Here is an 18,376-nt window from a genome sequence, read left to right as displayed (position 1 = left end):
TCGATTTGAATGCCAAGACACGAGTGAATCTCTCCAAGATCCACCATATCAAATGCAAAAGACAATAACTTTTTTACTTGTTGAACAAATCCCAAATCATTGGAAACAAGGATGGTATCATCCACATAAAGAGCAAGAATCACAAAACTGCTACCTTGGCATTTTATGTATAAGTTGGGGTCGGACGAGCAAGAGATGAATCCTTTAGAGGTGAGAAAAAGATCAAATTTTGTATACCAGGCTCGCGAAGCTTGTTTGAGACCATATAGTGCCTTATGGAGTTGAGCAACAAGGTCTTCTTTACCTGGAATAACAAACCCTTCTGGTTGTTCCATATAAATTTCCTCTTCCAAGTCACCATTAAGAAAAGCAGTTCAGACATCCATTTGATGAGCTTCTAAATCAAATTGAACAGCAAATGCCAATAAAACTCGAACACTTGTAATGTGAACAACTGGTGAAAAAGTCTCTTGATAATCAACACCAGCTACTTGGGAGTAACTTTTTGCAACTAAACGCGCCTTGAACTTGTCAAAAGATCCATATGCTTTTACTTTTGTCTTATACACCCACTTACATTTAATAGCTGTACGACAAGGAGGTAATTCAGTTAGTATCCATTGTTATAGGACTAGTCTTTGAAGTTCTTAAAGTAAAAAAGAATGTAGCAGGACATATCTTTCGTTAGCACGATTTGAAAGATTGTTGAATAGTCTATTAAATAGAGCTTATACGAATGAGTTGAGATATTAAGAGAGAACATATATTCTTTTTTTTAAAATAATACACTTAAGACGGATTTGATAAAGATTAATGAATAACAGATAGTCTGTCTATGAAGAGTAAAATTGAGATTTTTATTAATATCCATGCTTTATATTTATGTGTTTTAGCTTAAAATGCATGGGTAGGCTTAAAATAAGTTGTAAAAGTAGTGGAGACCCAAAAATAGAGGTTTTATGAGATGCGACCTAAAAGTTGCGTCTTTAGCCAAACAGAGACGTTTTTCGCAATTCTGTTCACGCTACCTTGTAGACTAGACCTATTCCCGTCGTTTTGAGTACCTGGATTGCTCTGTTCTGAGTTTTTTTGTAGAAGTTATGATGAAAACAAATAGATGGCAGTAGCAGTGTAGTATATACAGACATACAACATCATATAGCTCTCCCTGCTATCAACCAAGAAGTGGATTGTTTCTTCATGGTAGAGTATGGCAATTGAGATTATGAAGGTATATAATTATGTTTTTTTACCTTGATTATCATGTTGAATTGGTTGCACGAGTATGTTCTTTTGGCTATTTTGTAGGTGATGCAGAAATCAATGTGTGAAACAGGATCTGTGCAAAGTGTCATGATAGAAATCTAACCTTCACGGATCGCTTAGCGATCACGTTCTTATATTATTCTCGCAGGTATACTTGGTGCAAAAATCGTGCAGGCTTTTCGAGGAAAAGAAGGATAAAAGCACGACGGGTGGTGCGTTTGGGAATCATTCACCGATCTCTTCTTCTGCGAGTGCAAGTGCGAGTGCGAGTGTGAGTGAGAGTGCGAGTGCGAGTGCGAGTGAGACGCTGCATGCAAGCGAATTGAAGCTCGGGGGTGGTCAGGAGGTTCGAGCTCCGTACAACGGAGTGCGCCCATATATTTTGCTCCTCTGTTGTATCAAACACTATCAATACAAAGATTTCTTCCTCTGTTTTGCTGTCTATCTCTATTATTTGGTTTCCGTGACATCCATGTACCTTTAGAGATAAGAGAACCGTACTTTGCTTCCATAGCCTCTTGCCATTGATCCTTTTGTGGTGAAGAGATAGCTTCATCATAAGTAATGGAATCTTCGGAAGTAGAAAAAGCATTATCAGCAATATCGTCATCATAAACATGACATGAGCCATGTTCAAAATCAATAGGCAGATCAACAAAAATATCAATATCATCATTGGCAACATTCGGAATGGATGGTTGTGAAGAGGAAAGTTGCTCTATAGGAAGAGTTTCATCTTCTGAAAGAAATGGAAAAGCCTGAAGCAATGATTTAGTATCATCAGAATCATCCATGGACCATGAGCCTCCCATAAGCTGTTCGTTAAAAGTAGCATCACGATTCACAATTACTTTCTTGGAGGAAGGGTCATAGAATTTGTAGCCTTTGGAAGTGTCAGAATATCCAATAAAAATAACTTTAAGACCAGGAGCATCAAGCTTTGTTCGTGTTTCTTTGGGAACATGAATATAAGCAATACATCCAAAGGTTCGAAAATGAGATACAGAAGGAATGTCACCTATCCATGCTGTGATGGGTATCTTACTAGAGGGTGCAGTAGTAGGAAGATGATTCTGAATAAATACTACTGTCAAAGTAGCTTCAGCCCAGAAAACACGAGATAAGCCAGAATGAATCAGCATATATCTTACAGCATTGAGAATAGTGCGATTCTTTCGTTCAGCAACACCGTTCTGTTGAGGCGAATATGGAATAGTGTGTTCATGATGAATTCCATTGTCAGCACAGTAACTCACAAACTCTCAAGAAACATATTCCCCTCCATTGTCACTACGAAGCTTCTTAAGGCGACTACCAATTTGAAGTTCCGCAGCCTTGTGGAATTGTTTGAAAACAGATAAGGCTTCAGATTTTTGTCTAAGTAGAAATACAGTCGTATACCTTGAGAAATCATCAATGAAAGTAATGAAGTAGCGATATTGTGATCTCGAAGAAGGTAGAGGTCCACATATATCCGTATGAACAAGATCCAATATTTCATGAGAATGAGTTGTATTTGAAAGAGGAAAGGGTTTTCGATTGTGTTTCCCAAGAGCACAAAATTCACAAATTCCCATATGGGGATGGGCTTTAAGATCCATGCCATGAACAAGATCACGACGTTGAAGATCAAGGAGTTTTGAGAAATCAGCATGAACAAAACGGTGATGCCATACTTTGCAATCATGATCACCTGGAGCAGTGACAACATTTGCTACAGCATCGCTGAGAGAGAGTTAAAACAAATTACCATTTCGAGGAGCAGTGGCTATAGTCTGTCCATCTTTCTCAATTCGGCATTTGGTATGATCAAATCCAACCAACAGACCAAGATCAACAAGTCTAGCAACTGAAAGAAGATTACGTTGAAGATCTGGTACATGTAATACTCCTCGCAAAATTCGAGTGGAAGAAGATAAGGTACCAAGATATAAGTCTCCAATACCCTTTACTTGACAAGTAGTATCATCAGCAAGATAAACAACACGTTGAACTGACAGTGGATGATAGTTATGGAGCCACTTAGACTGAAATGTCATATTTCTTGTAGCACCAGAATCGACAATAAAAAGTGATCCATCGCGTACATGAAGTATTCTGTCTGGAGCAACTAAACATAGGACGCAGCTTGTTTCTGGTACAATGTTGTTTCGATGTTCAGTAGCATATGCTCTATTGCGATCTGTGTCGAATCGACGCTTATAGCACATATGAGTGGGATGATCAGATCGTCCACAATATTCACAAGAAGAAGAAGAAGAGTCTCTAGATAAACGTGGTTGTTTTGTGGTAATATTGTGTTCCTGACGGCCACCTCTGCGGTTTCCTCGTTGAAATGGACGCCTTGGAGCATAAAAAGCCCGTTCCATCTGTTGTGACTCAGTCTCCTCTTGTGAAATCATAGCTGTATCATGACCAGCATTACGACGTTCTTGACGTTGAGAGTATTCAATTAAAGACATGCAGGCTTGGTCGAAATCAAGACCATCTTTCTTAGAGAGAATAGTAACAATGTTATCATAAGAAGAGTCCTTCACCGTATCAAGGAGAAGTGTAATCAGTTGCTTTTGTGGAACAGGATCACCGGCAGCAGCAAGTTGATTAATAATAGATTTGAAAGATTCAATATGTCCCGTCATGGCAATACCAACTTCATATTGTAACTTGTTAAGCAACCCTCTCAAATAAAGTATTTCTGTGACAGATTTCTTCTGAAATTTTGCAATAAGGTACTTCTATACGTCGTGGGAAGTAGGAAGTTCATACATATCAAGCAAAAGGAAATCAGTAAGAGCAGAAAGAATATACCAACAAGCTGCTTTATCACGTCGTTTCCAATCCGTATAGGTGACATTCCAATCTTCAAATATAGGTCCTTCAGTGATAAGAACGTTATCATTATCTGTATCAACAGGCTGAGGTGGACAAACACGATTTCCAAGAACAACATCGGAGAGTTCATCACCTTCAAGAATTAACAACATCTTTGCTTTCCAGCCTGGAAAACCTTGACCTTGGAAAGGAGGAATAGAACACTGGCCAGAAGGAAAGCCGTTGACGAGAATATTCATAGCCATATCTTGTTGCGAGAAGACGTATAAGATCACCATGATCAACAAAAATCACCATGACCAAAGTACTAACAAAACATCATCATGGTACCATCAAAACCACTATGGTATCAATGAGAAATTATCAATAAAACGATGAAACTATATCTCTAAAAGAATAATTATACGAGAATTAATGAACGAGTATATCATATAACAAAAGATCATGGACCAACAGTAGCTCGATAGAATTTGGACGATCATCAACTGCTCGACTGAATCGGAACGATATGTAACTGGCTTCTGCAGCAAAGTTACGTCAGTAACAAATATATGATTGATGAAGAAAAAATATAATTGAGAAGTTTTCAATTATGAGAAAAATCAAAAGCAAAAAGTAAAATTTTTCTTTTCAAACATATTCACAGTCCGCGATACAATAACCCAAAATCAGTGCAGAATTTAGAGAAACTTTCTTTTGCAAAGTTATAGACCACATCAATATCGGTGCAGAATTTAGAGAAACTTTCTTCTGCAAAGTTATAGATCACATCAATTCCGATGGCTCAAGCGACTAGTTTCTCATCGATTCCGATGGCTGCAACGGCTAGTTTCTTCTGCAAAGTTGTAGACCACATCGATTCTGATCCCTCACGGGGTAGTTTCTGCAAATCGTTTTCAATTAGCAGAAAAATCAAAACATAAACCGAAACTTGCTTTTCACGTATGTATGCAATCCGTGAACGATAACTCAAAATCGGTGCTGAATTTGAAAAAACTTCCTTCAGCAAAGTTGTAGATCACATCGATTCCGGTCTCTCTAGCGAGTAGTTTCTACAAAATCATTTTCAATTAGCAGAGAAATCAAAAACAAAAAACAGAAGTTGCTTTTCGGGTATGTATGCAGTCCGCGAACAATAACTCAAAATTGGTGCAAAATTTGAAAAAACTTTATCCTGCAAAGTTGTAGACCACATCGATTCCGGTCTCTCAAGTGAGTAGTTTCTGCAAAATCGTTTTCAATTAGCAGAAAAATCAAAAACAAAAAGCGGAACATGCTTTTCAGGCATGTGCGCAGTCCGCGAACGATAACTCAAAATCGGTGAAGAATTTGAAAAAACTTTCTTCTGCAAAGTGGTAGACCACATCGATTCCAGTTTGGGACAAAATCCTTTTCAATTAGCAGAGAAATCAAAAACAAAAAGCGGAAGTTGCTTTTCAGGCATACCGGAAAAGCAACTTCTGTTTTTTGTTTTTGATTTCTCAGCTAATTGAAAACGATTTTGCAGAGAAATCAAAAACAAAAAACGGAAGTTTCTTTTCAGGCATGTACGCAGACCGCGAACGATAACTCAAAATCGGTGAAGAATTTGAAAAAACGTCCTTCTGCAAAGTTGTAGACCACATCGATTCCGGTCTTTCTCGTGAGTGCTTTCTGCAAAATCGTTTCCAATTAGCAGAAAAATCAAGAACAAAAATGTAATGCTCTGATACCATGTTGAAAGAGAAAGAGAGAGCACAGAAATAGAACCCCAAAGTGTGTAGAATACACACATGAGATGATGTATATATAGAGGGGACCGGGGTGCCATATATAGAGAAGCCATATATTGAGTAGCTTCACATATAAGCTCAACACTAGGGAAGAGTGGTTCGGCTACTGCTCTCACTGTTTTGGAAGACGGGTAGGGGGTCTTCCTCCTCTCCCTGTACAACTTATCCTGAAGAAGCTCTCCACCACGGGTGAAACTCAGTAGGCTAGAGACGAGTTGCAGCTGCAGCTTAACGGAGTGGAATTCATGCAACATGCCGACTACGAAAATTATCTTCAATTACTACTAGCCAAGAGGTTAGGAGTGGTCAGATGCATCGCCATCACCCCGTACATGCTGAGCGACGAAGGAAAGGTAGAGCCCATGAAAGGAGACAACCTCCTATGGATGTGCCGACTCATCAACATTGGCACGGTAAGAGTTTAAGTAAGTACTCCACCCTCTGTGCACGATGGAAAACGGGCCGATAGCATTCCTATTCAGATTTCTACAGCATGTGCATGTGAATATCTATGTAGATAGGAAAATCTTCTACCAACAAAAGATCGTGTACATATTCGGTGCGGGGAGAAATCCTTAATTCCCCAAACCCTATCATTCTCCCCATATTGGATTTCCATCATTCCTTTAATTTTTCTATCTTTATCCTTCTTTAACCTATCCACCCCACCCTGTAAAAAGCCGTTATGAGCTGCTACTGTCATTAATCTTTGAAAAAAAAAATGTTTTCAATTTCTTGAGTCACTACCATGGCAATTTTTTCTTTCCACACGTTCAGTGGAAAGAAGGGAGAAGATCTCACCATCGACTTTTTGAATGATTTTGACATTGCTTGTGTCGTCTCCGATAAAGATGACGACGCTTCACGACTTCAAATTTTTCCTCTATTGATGAAGGTAGAGGCCAAGTCCTAGTATAATGCATTGCCCCAGGCTACCAAGAATGCATGGGATGTGTTAAGGGTTGCCTTTGTAAAGAGGTTTGGTGGAGGCACAACCTCGGATAAGCTATGGCAGCTACTAACGGAATTGAAGCAGGGAGGCCTGCTAGAGTATGCCACCTACAAGTCCAAATTTGTGGACTTATGGGAGAGATGGGTTGCCTCAGTGAAGGAAGGCAAAGGAGCACCTAATTTCCTAAAGCAGGACCGTTTCATTGCTGGTTTATGCTTAGAGAGAAGGTGAAGAGAAGGTTTCCTGCAACATATTAGTTGGCAGTAGAAGTAGCCTGCCTTAAAGACAAGAAACTGCACCTGCAAGAAAGAGTAAATGAGTTAGAGGAAACAAGCTCGGCTTGAACAACCCGAGTGACTGCAATATCCAATCATAGATCTCAACCGTAAGAGGCATCAGAGGAGCAACAAGACCTGTTGAGTCGCATCACCACCCAACTAGAGAGTTTTTCCGTTCATCTGGTGCAGCAAGGGCATGCACCTGTCAGGAATCCAGAACAACGAAGGGGACAACGAAGGCAGAACCAAGAGTACCAGTGCTAGAATTACGGGGAAGATGGCCATGGTATGTACTACTGACCACATCCATCAAGGCAGAATTTCAATAGAGGGTGGAGACAGAATTAGATCTCTCCGCCAAGAGCAAGACCACCACCACCTAGGAAACCAAGGCCGATCCCACTGGTCAAGATCCTTCGACCACCTGTACAACAACAACCACCACCACAACCTCTCATTCCACCACTACCCCCCCCACCTGCTGTGAACCAAGTGGTGAGTGTTATTAGCTTGCAGACTAAAGGGAAGGCAAATGTAGAAGAATCAGTTTGAGAGAAGCACAAAGCGAAAGCGAAGGTAGAGGAAGTGGATGCTATGGAAGTGAAGCATGCCAGGCATGAGAAGCCTCTCAAAGAGAAGATAAAATGAAAGGGCAGGCCGAGTCTAGCAAGCAAGCGCGACAAGATAGATATCGTGGACTTCTCACTAGGTGAGTATGCAAAACCCTATGACTAAGTTCAGGATGTGTTAATGCGGGGCTTGAAGATAACTTGGCCCCAATTACTCCACCTTGCACCAAGAATGAGGAGACAATGGAAAAAAATGGTGAGTACAAGGAAATCAAGGCCTAGGATAGCTGGGGCTATCTCTGGAAGGGACCTCGATGACATCCTGCCAACCGTGGATGTCCACATCAAGGGGCAACGAATCTCAAACGTCTACATAGATGGTGGCGCGCAAATATGCGTCATGAGTGAAAATATGATGCACCATCTAGGTCTAGAGGTAAGTAGGCCGGCACCCTGCCGAGCCAAAATGGCAAATAATGTAAGAGTGAAATGCGTGGGCATTGTGAATGCGGTCAAAGTAAAAGCATTCAATACAGAAGTGGAGGTAGACATCTTTGTTATGCCACACAAAGGGGAGGGTTATCCCATCATTCTTGGGAGGCCTTGGCTTATGGATATGGAAGCTAAACAAGACTGGAGCACCAGAATAATTTAGATGAAGGACGCTAAAGGGAAGTCCATATATTTACGACATGAGGACGGGGAAGCAACACAACATGATCTTGGAGGCTTCAGAAGATGAGTCCACCAGCGACTATTCGTCTACCTCAGGAGAAGAGACAACCACCACCGACAGAAGTGACAATAGCATTGAAGTGATGGGGGTCATTCTTGAAGACCCGAAAATATTGACACAATTTGAAACACCCCTGACAAACCAAGAGGAACCATCAGGTACGCAGTCCTTAGAGGATGTAGGTAAATTACAAAAAATTCTCTCAAATGAGTTAATCGATGAAGAAAGGAAGGAATATGTCTCCATGCTAGGAAGCTTCACTACTTTGTTCATTTATGGCTATGATAAGATCACAGGAATTACAGTAGTGCAGCATCACATAAAACTTAATAAGGAAGGCAGTAAACCCATAGTGAAAAATCTCAGAAGGCTTGGAGTAATCCAACAAGAGGCACTACTTAAAGAAGTATGAAGTTTTCTACAAGCAGGTTTCATCTACCCTCTCAAAGACTCAGAATGGGTCTCCCCAGTAGTAGTCACACCAAAGAAGAATGGTAAGTGGAGAGTCTATGTGGACTATAAACCTCTCAATGCAGCCACGAAGAGGGATCACTTTCCCTTCCCATTCCAGGATGAAATTCTCAATGAAGTGGCGGGTCATGAACGATACACAGTGTGCGATGGCTACTCAGGATACTTCCAGATTAGCATTGTTGAAGAAGATCAGAAGAAAACAACCTTTATAACACCTTCGGGATGCTTTGCTTACAGGGTGATGCCTTTTGGCCTTACTAACGCCCCAGTCACATTTCAGTGCTATGTGACCTTTGTTTTCCAACCCTACTTTGGAACATCAATACGGGTTTTCATAGATGATTTTTGCATCTATAGCTCACGAGCCCTTCATTTAAGCAAAGTCTATGATGGCTTAACCAGGCTGCAAACCTTGGGTGGCCATCTCAACGTGGATAAGTGTCACATTGTTGAAAGCAAAGTCACTCTCCTTGGCCATGTAATTTCAGCAAAAGGGATTGAGGTTGACCCTAGCAAGATTCAAGCCATGGTGTCTTTATCATCACCCACCACCTCTAAGCAATTGGTTTCTTTCCTTCAAAAGGTAAGATACTTAAGCAGGTTCATTCACCTGCTATCTTAAGTGGTCCTCCCTCTACAACAAATCACCCAGAGGGATGTCTTCTCATGGAGTGAAGAAAATGAGCAGCAATTTATTGAGGTAAAGCAAATCCTAGCTAAGCTTCCCACCATTTTACCCCCTAAGTGGGACGAGCCATTTTATGTGAACCCTAGTGTAGGAAGTGATACACTTGGAGCCCTGATAATGCAAAAGGACCCCCAAACTTCTTTCATGCGTCCTATTTACTTCTCTAGCCGTGTCATGACCCCGTCGGAAAAAGGATTTACCGAAGTAGAACACATGGTTCTGGCACTAATGTTTGCTACCACAAAGTTCCGCTCCTATCTCCTGCCTAGACCCTTTGTAATCCTGACAATGGAGGAGGTTTTTCCATATGTAATGCAATACATGGATGTCTCATCTAGGATATCTAAGTGGTTAATTAGATTACAAGAGTTTGACTACACCATGCAAGTAGAAAACTCTACCAGGGCTAGTTTAGCGGGAATTATCACTCGTCGCCACTATGAGAAGAAGCTGAAGGTCAACACGGAAGCAAAGGAAGAAACACCAATGGTAGAGAATCCTAGTCTAGAAAGAGCTCACTCTCTTTTCTTTGACTGAGCATACAAAAGAACAATGGACCAGTCTGCACTTGGAATAGTCATTTTCAATGAGTAATAAGAAAGAGTATTCTCCATCGGGCAGTTATTACACTCCCACTCCAAGAATGAAGCATAATAAGCAGCCGTAATTCTTGGGTTGGAACAATGTATTTCACTAGGAATTCAACACCTAAATGTGTTTGGCGATGCCATGTTTTTAATAAGGTAGATAAATGGCACTTGGGTTTGTAAAAATCTGTTTTTACTTGGTCAACTATGCCAAGTTAATGATCTTCTAAGGAAATTTGAAGAAGTGAAACTATTTCATGTCCCCGGGGGATTCACCATGGAAAACTTACCGCACCACGTAAGTGCAGGGGAGGGGTTTTTTTTGCAAGTTACATAAGCGTAAAAGTTAGGGGCAGGTCCCCAATAAATGAGAGGAATTTTTCTGTGTTTCAAAATCATGGCTTCCTAAAAGAGTCTTCCCTTGAACTTGTGAGTCAATAGCTACAAAGACACATGCAAGAACTAGTCCACACTCCCTTCCGCCTTATACAAACCCCCCCCCCCCCCCACCTGTTTTCTTTCCCCCCCCAACCTTGGCGGACCACTAGCCTAACACCCCCCCCCCCCCCCCCCCCCTTCATAGCTCTCTCTCTCTCTCTCTCCCTCTTCTCTCTCCCCCACCCCTATCCTCTTCCCCATCCCTCTCTTCCTCTCTTTCCCTTGGTGGGAACCGCCACTAGGGGAATCTTTTTCTCTCTCTCTTACTATCTCCCCCCCCCTCTCTCGTTGACTAAGCCCCCCCCCCCCCCCCCCCCCCCCCCAATTCCAGCTCGCTGCCGAATTACCTGCGCCCACGCCTCACATCCCAGATCGAACCCTCGCGCTCACACACACAATAGGCCACCCGACACCTGGTTCCCAGCGCTCACGCTCTGGTGCATGTGCGCGCGCACGCACATGCACACGCACTCTTGCGCGCACCCCTTCTCTCATTCACCATCTCCCTCCTCGCCCCCCCCCCCCCCCCCCCCTCTCTGCCACAGCGTCGCCGAAAAATGAAAATAAATATGTATATTATATATATTTACTAATATACACACACACACCCCCGTTCCCACGCACGGACGCTCACACACACATATACACACATACTCACGCACTCACCCATACATACACACACACACACGCATATATGCACGTACCTAAAAAATAAAATAAAATAAATACCGAAGGAATTCTACGCCATCCACATCGACAAAGAAGAAGACGGCCGGAATCATGCGACACTGACAACAAAAAGAATAAATGCGCCAAAGGCATGCCCTGGACGACCCCGAAAATACGTACGTGCTACACCGACGCACCGGCAACACACCATTCACTGGCATCACGCAACCACGACACCATTTTCAGTAATTTGTAGGTTATCACCATCATTTTTTCAGTTTTCACCCAAGCCTTGTAAATTCCCAATTTGTAAATTCCCTCTCTCTAGGTGATGGTCACAAAGGCCGACCTAGAGGTTTTTATTTTTTCAATAACTCCCAAGACAAAGCAAGGGTCAACCACACCAGGCTCACCGCCTTGCTTTGTCTCCCCGATTAGCTTACCCTAATCAAAACGGGATTACCATAATCCAAACAGCCAACACCTGTAAAAGGGCACTAAGAGGTCACTATCAAGGGGGGGCGGGGGGGGATTCATGAGAGGTCAGTACTTGGTAGAGTTTTAGTGGGAAGAATTGACAATATTGGCATCATGGGGAGGGGGGCTTGTGGGATGGTTTTCGTTGGGAATTCCACCTCTCAACTCCAATGGTCGATGCACACACACATACACATTCTTAGTAGCAAGTTTCACAATCATCGAGTTGTCTTTAGAGAACGCACCAAGTAATTTCACCATCTTTTATCCCTACCTATCTATCAACACGGTGTGCTGCCTCGCTGGAAGGAAGGTCGTTGTAAATACTGCAGAAATAATTCTCCTTCACATCCCCAAGGTTTTTCATCATTTGTCAATCTTTGTGTGTGTGTGTGTGTGCGTGTAAGTTTGTGGTGTTCACATCATCGTGGTCTGCATCCTAGCCGCTCAGATCTAGGTGGTGCCCCTGTTTGCTTTACCGTGACTGGCTCGAGGCGTGGCATCGACCCTCGGCGTTTTAGAGGCCGTGGGGGTTCGGGTGTCGCTTTGCTCCCATCAATGGGTTAGAGTTTTGGTTGAGTCAAATAGAAGGTCAAAGACAATTGGGGGTATCATCGTAGCATAGCTCCAATGACCACCAATAATCGTTAACCCGGAGGGATGAGCTACCCGACTAGGGCATGGAAACACTGAGCAACTAGTGAGCTAATCATGGCAACACCAATGGTGACTTTATGAGGTGATATTCTTGGTGTATGGAGGAGCTAAGCCATGATGTATGGAAATTTCCACACCCAGTTCTCTTCACCTCAAATCAACCCAATCACACACACTAACAATGCATACATCACTAATCCCATCATGAAACATACTAATCATAAGTGTGCACACATAGATCTATTGAGCATATGCACTCCAATCAAACCTACATGCACAATATTAGAGTAGGATTAATCACTAATTAGTTACAATCTAGCTAATCAAGCATCATTAGCAATCACAAGAGAGTATGAGAAAGGCATGGTGAAAGATAATGAAGCATTGATTAGTGTTAATTAAGTCACATGATCAAGGAGAAGCTCAAGGACTCCATAGCCACACACCTCATGAGCTCTCACCAAAAAATGTTCTCAAAAATTGAGGTTGAGAATCCTAATTCCATTTACACATTGTCTTACATACCTAGGATAAAAATATGAATGTCCATGTGCCCAAGGCCTTTAGGACTCCACAACTTACTAAATTTGCAACCTAGGTATTCTAGTTGACCTATTCTTTACACCTTCAAACTCTCATTCAACTTGTAGCCCATTACAACCTCTTTATACCACTGCCCATGCATATGTGCTTCTTAAGCTATGCTCCACCACATCACTGATCACTCTCATTCTACTGACCTTATTATCAAGTTGAAGAGCATCTATTCTATTGCCTCCATTTATAAAGTTCCCATCCAAGAACAACTCAATGCCTCTGTTGTGCTCATGCGACAAGAAACTTGTGATCTTACATACACCCCTTGCTTTATTTTGATGTCCTAAATTAGTATTTATGCTTCAAGTGATCACAACATTGTCTTTCAATTCATATCACTGGCCGCATATGTATACTTTTGAGTAAGAAAATCCCTCTAGATGAATATATTGTTGGCCCCAATAAATCTTCAAAGAAACGATCTCCCAGCCTTCAAGAGCCCTTTTTGTTGCTTTCAAACCATGTAGAGAGATTCCCTTTCTCTAAATCATGCTGAAGAAATGATATGGGCCAAGTCTTTGAGCACTCTTGTACAACTATGTTGCTTGACCTTTAGAGGATGCAATTGCTAAGCACAACAGATGCCAGCTCTCACAAGTTCTTAGCTCCATGCTAGCCTTAGAAAACCCTTGTGGCAATAAAAGAGTCTCATGTATGCATGAGAGTATCCTCTATGAAGTTGACAATCCATACTTCTCAATCTCCATCTGTTGTAAGGTTCGTGATAAAAGCAGGCGAGTGTGATAATGAGTGTATGTTAACTCATTAAACCTGTTAATATTTGTTGGAATCTCTACAATTCCCAACACATTTCTCTCAAACTGGTAGCACCAAAGTCCATCATGGCTACTATGGCATATTATGTCATCAAACAACTCTCCAATGCTAGGAAATAAGACGTAGCTAAATAGATAATTGAGTAGATTACTTAATGGAGAGAGACAAATTTACATACACGAGATTATAGAATAGAGAGAGAGAGAGAGAGTACACACGATATACGTGGTTCACCCAATGTGGGCTACGTCCACGGGAAAGCAGCCACTCAATGGCTTTAGTACTTCAAAACAAGAAGTAGTTTACAAAGGGATTATACCCTTAATGGAGCTCCCGCCTTGCTTCACTCTCACCACCTCACACTCACCTTGTTGCATCAACTTCACACTATGAAATGTGTGTAGAAAATGGCCTCCTTTTATAGGCCAAAAGGGCTGCCCTCTCTTATGAGAGACAGCCATGTGTAGCCGCCCTTGTGCGAATAAGTCCAAATCGGACCCTCCAATCCACCCATGTGTGGCCGCCCTTGAGAAGACAAGTCCGCTTTTGAATTCGGCCACCGACCACCGGCCATTGACTTCCGACCACCGGCCACCGACCATTGACTTCCGACCACTGGCCATCGGCCATTGACTACCGGCCACCGGCCAACCGACCGGTTGTTTTACGACCACTTTCCGACCGCCGTCCGGCCATAATATTTCGGCAAAAAAGAATATTCCGGCGAAAAAAAGTATTGGGGGCCTCCGCCCCCGAGGCCTTTAAAGTTGCCCCTAATTCATGTCCGTGAAAATTTTGGTTTCCAGTGAGTGATTTTCCTTCACGCACGATGGCTTCTCCTCATAATGGGGGCCTTACAAATGTGCGCTTTTACCACAGAAAATTACAAGGTAAATCAGGCTCCATACTTAACATCCAAAACCTATATACAAAGATAGTTGTTACTCTAGGTCTCAATGTAGTATATGTAGTGCTTATTATAGTTGTTGTCAATAGAAGCATACACACCTGCCACATGCTCTAGAGGAGAAACAGGCTCTCCTCCCTCTTCATCCATAATGATTCTCCATGATGAAAGGAGTGTTTGGGTGGCATTGATGGTATCCAAAGTCCAACCATGAGTACGTGTGTAGTTGTAGAAGATATGAGCTACGTCAACCAAAGTCATTCCCACATCTCTCAAAGTCTTCTCAATCTCTGGAACATTATTTGAAATTTGTGGTAAACACCATTGAATAAATTTTTGATGCTCTTTTGCAATAAAATTTCCGTGGTGTCTAGTATCATGCAACGGCCATCATCCACTTTTGCGAAGCGTTCGGGGAATTGCAACAGTAACTTTATTTATTGCATGAGTGATGGATGTTTTCTTACCATTGCTAGCCTTTAAAAGTAGTTGTTTAGTATACTTCTTGAAAATTTTGAGTGCAAGAATGTGCATCACATCATACACAATATCCAAACTAATGTCAAAGCCATGGAGATGGTACAACCTCTAGAGTGGTGATTATCCTATTAACCCTACATTGGATCGATTAGTGTTGTACTCCTCCTTTGTTTGTTTACGTCTTGAAAGTATTATAGCTTCAAACATATCTATTGTAGTCCTCTTTTCTAGTGGGTAGCCAACAATATATTTATTATTTGTGTATATGTACTTTGGAATGCACACCCCTTCAATGATTTTCTTCATGGGAGGATTATCCCGTCTACACCCGTTCTTGCCCCCATCCTTCAAACACCCTGTTTGAGGACAGATCAAATGGGCGTCCACCTTGCCGGACTCGTAGACGGACACCACATTTGTACTCTATTAGTTTTTCGAGCTAGTGTAGTAGTACTTTGTGTAATCCTGATTCCAAAGCAGTGGGTCAATTCCCTCAGTTGTAATGTTGTCATGACATTTGCAAAGGTCCATGTGAGTCGGCCACTGGCTATTCAGAATGCTTATCTTTAGAGAAGGATGGAGCTCTGAAAATGTACGCTCAAGTTATGAGTTGCTCCAACTTGTAATCATTGTACTTAATGAATGGGTAATCAGTTTTAAAACCGGATACTTGCATTGTGTTCCTCTCTCTTTGATCTTCAATTCAAGTGTAAGCATTATCAGTTTTGTTGTGGTTCGCTACTACGTGTCTGTGAGCTATAAATGCAGATATGAGTACTTAAATCGCTGTTTTTAGTCAATTTGACCATAGGAGAGTGTTCTTAGACCATAGGACGACATTTTTTTGCATGTTCTGTTACAAATTTTGAGGACCTTTTTGATGATGGATCCTGATTTTGGTACCTTGTCCGATTGCAACCAGATTTGCTAGGATAGTGCCCCTAGGTGTCCTTGACCTCCTCCTAAAGTTTTGTTGCATTTCGAGCCCATTCGAGTGCCGAAATGGTGTGATGACCTAGAGCTATGAGAAAGGACATAGGAAAATTTCTCTGATCATTGAGTGTTGGTTTGCTTGTAGAGATGTTGTGTTTTCTTGTTAAGGTTCACTTCTTGAGATTGACGCTCTGAAAGAGTCTCTGTGCCCCATCCGAGTCACTTCCTAAGTGTTGACATTATGTTAGTACCAAAAAGCTATGTTTCAGATGTCCGTCTCGCAGCGACCCGCTAACATTGGCACCGTTTCCGGGGATATGATCCTTAGATGGTAAGTGACCTATCGCACGTTTAGAGCGTTCTTTTTCGAATATTTGTCCTTCCATTCCATTTACACTTTAGCACTGAAGCAACTAGACATAGGGTTTAGTGCTTGGTAGAGTCTAGGAGTCGAGGACATGGTAGATCTATTCTCGATAGGTAAAGAGAATTGTGAGTGAGATAGCCAAAAGCATTTCATTCTCCGATTTTCTCTATGCTTTCAGAGTGCTATATCGTTTTTTGTTTTGACTTTATTTTGGACTGCTTTGTTTGTTTTTGTTTCATGTTTCATTTCAGTACTTAGGAGTAGGGTAAGTAGAAACTAGCACCATCAAATTTGGGCTAAAAGATTGAGGGAAAAAAGGGTGAAAACCATATTTTGGCGAAAATGACCATAACTCTAAAATTGTGAAAATTTGATGGTAGAGACCTCAAAAGTGATCCAAATTCAAAAATTTGTGGATCAAGGGCATCAATAGACTCCCTAGAAGCAATCTAGAAAGTCTGGGCAGAATTTATGGAGGAACATGGATCGGGTCCAAGTACCCTAAAAACCATTTTTGGTGAAAAGTGACCAGTTACAGTGTACATCATTGGGACATTGCTCTGATCAAGTTTCCTTGAAAGAAAAACTCAAAAATCACATCAGAATTGATTGTTAGGGCAAAAACAACAAAAATAGGAATTCAAACACAAAATTGAGCAAATCTTGAGATTTTGGGATCCAAATTAAAAAGGGGTGAGATTTGGCTTCTACAAGGCATAGAGAACCTATAGAACAAAATTCATGAAAAAATGCTGCCAAACATGGATTGCGATCCATGTATCTTTTGACATTTCGGGCTAATATTTGACAGGTAAATCCTTGATAACTAGTGGAACAACTTTTCCAAAAGGGACCATGTCAAAAAATTGAAAAAAGTTTGTCAAAATTGCCAAATACAGAAACTAGTAAAAAACTGCAGGGCAGACACAAAATCACTTTTGACTAGAAAAAAGTTGTCTAGATTCAAAAGATTTGGGGAAGAGTATTAGCATACCATGGACTACAAGTTGACCAAGTTTCATGTCAAAATGTGGTCAAACATGTATCGCAATCCATGTAACTTATGAAAAAGTTTGGATTTTTTTTTTGCTGAGATTTGAGTAGTAGCTAGCTGGTATCATTTGGAACAACTTTCCCAAAAGAACTATATACAAAAAAATTGCAAAAAGTGGTCAAAAGAGCCACAAACAGAACATTCTGTAAACTGCCACAACGGACTGTAGAAGTCAGTTTTGATAGGTCAAAACTGATCCAACTTCAAAAAGATTTGTGGAGCAAGCTACAAACAACATAAGCTATCAAGACACCAAAAATTCAAATCCAAAAGAGTGGAACATAGATCATGATCCATGTACCCTTGACAAATTTTTGGATAGTAACTTTTCTAGCCTGTGTGGTAGAGACCATTGTGGACAAAAGTCCCCAAAGAAATTTTGTAAAAAAAGTTCAGAAAGTGAGTGAAAAGAGTCAAAAACAGTGCAAAGAGTAAAAACCTAAAATAGATCTTGGGGTTGACTTTTGCATGGCTTAGACAAGTCCAAATCACACAAAAACCACATAGTAGTGATCAGTGGACCAAGGGAAAGTTGTGTGCCAAGTTTTAGTACCTTCTGACACATAGGTACATGGATCCCGACCCATGTTCCTTTGTCCCAAATTGATACCAAACTTGCAACATAGCTAGAGGACATCACAAAGAGTCTAGTGGTCTTTTCAAAATGAATTTGGATATCAAAAACCAAATCAGAAGGCCATAATTGCCAAGTATTCTGACAAAGTACCAGAACTGACCTAATTTTCAATCCAGATGTCAATTTTAAAAAAAAAATTGATACCATAGGACCTCCTTATCATATTTAATCTGATGGTACCAAGAGAAGTCAATTTGGGCTCCAAACATGAATCGTGATCCATGTTCCC

Source organism: Adiantum capillus-veneris, chromosome 20, assembly GCF_014529385.1.
Source record: "Adiantum capillus-veneris isolate H3 chromosome 20, ASM1452938v2, whole genome shotgun sequence".
Lineage (NCBI taxonomy): Eukaryota > Viridiplantae > Streptophyta > Polypodiopsida > Polypodiales > Pteridaceae > Adiantum > Adiantum capillus-veneris.
This window is presented reverse-complemented; position numbering follows the sequence as displayed.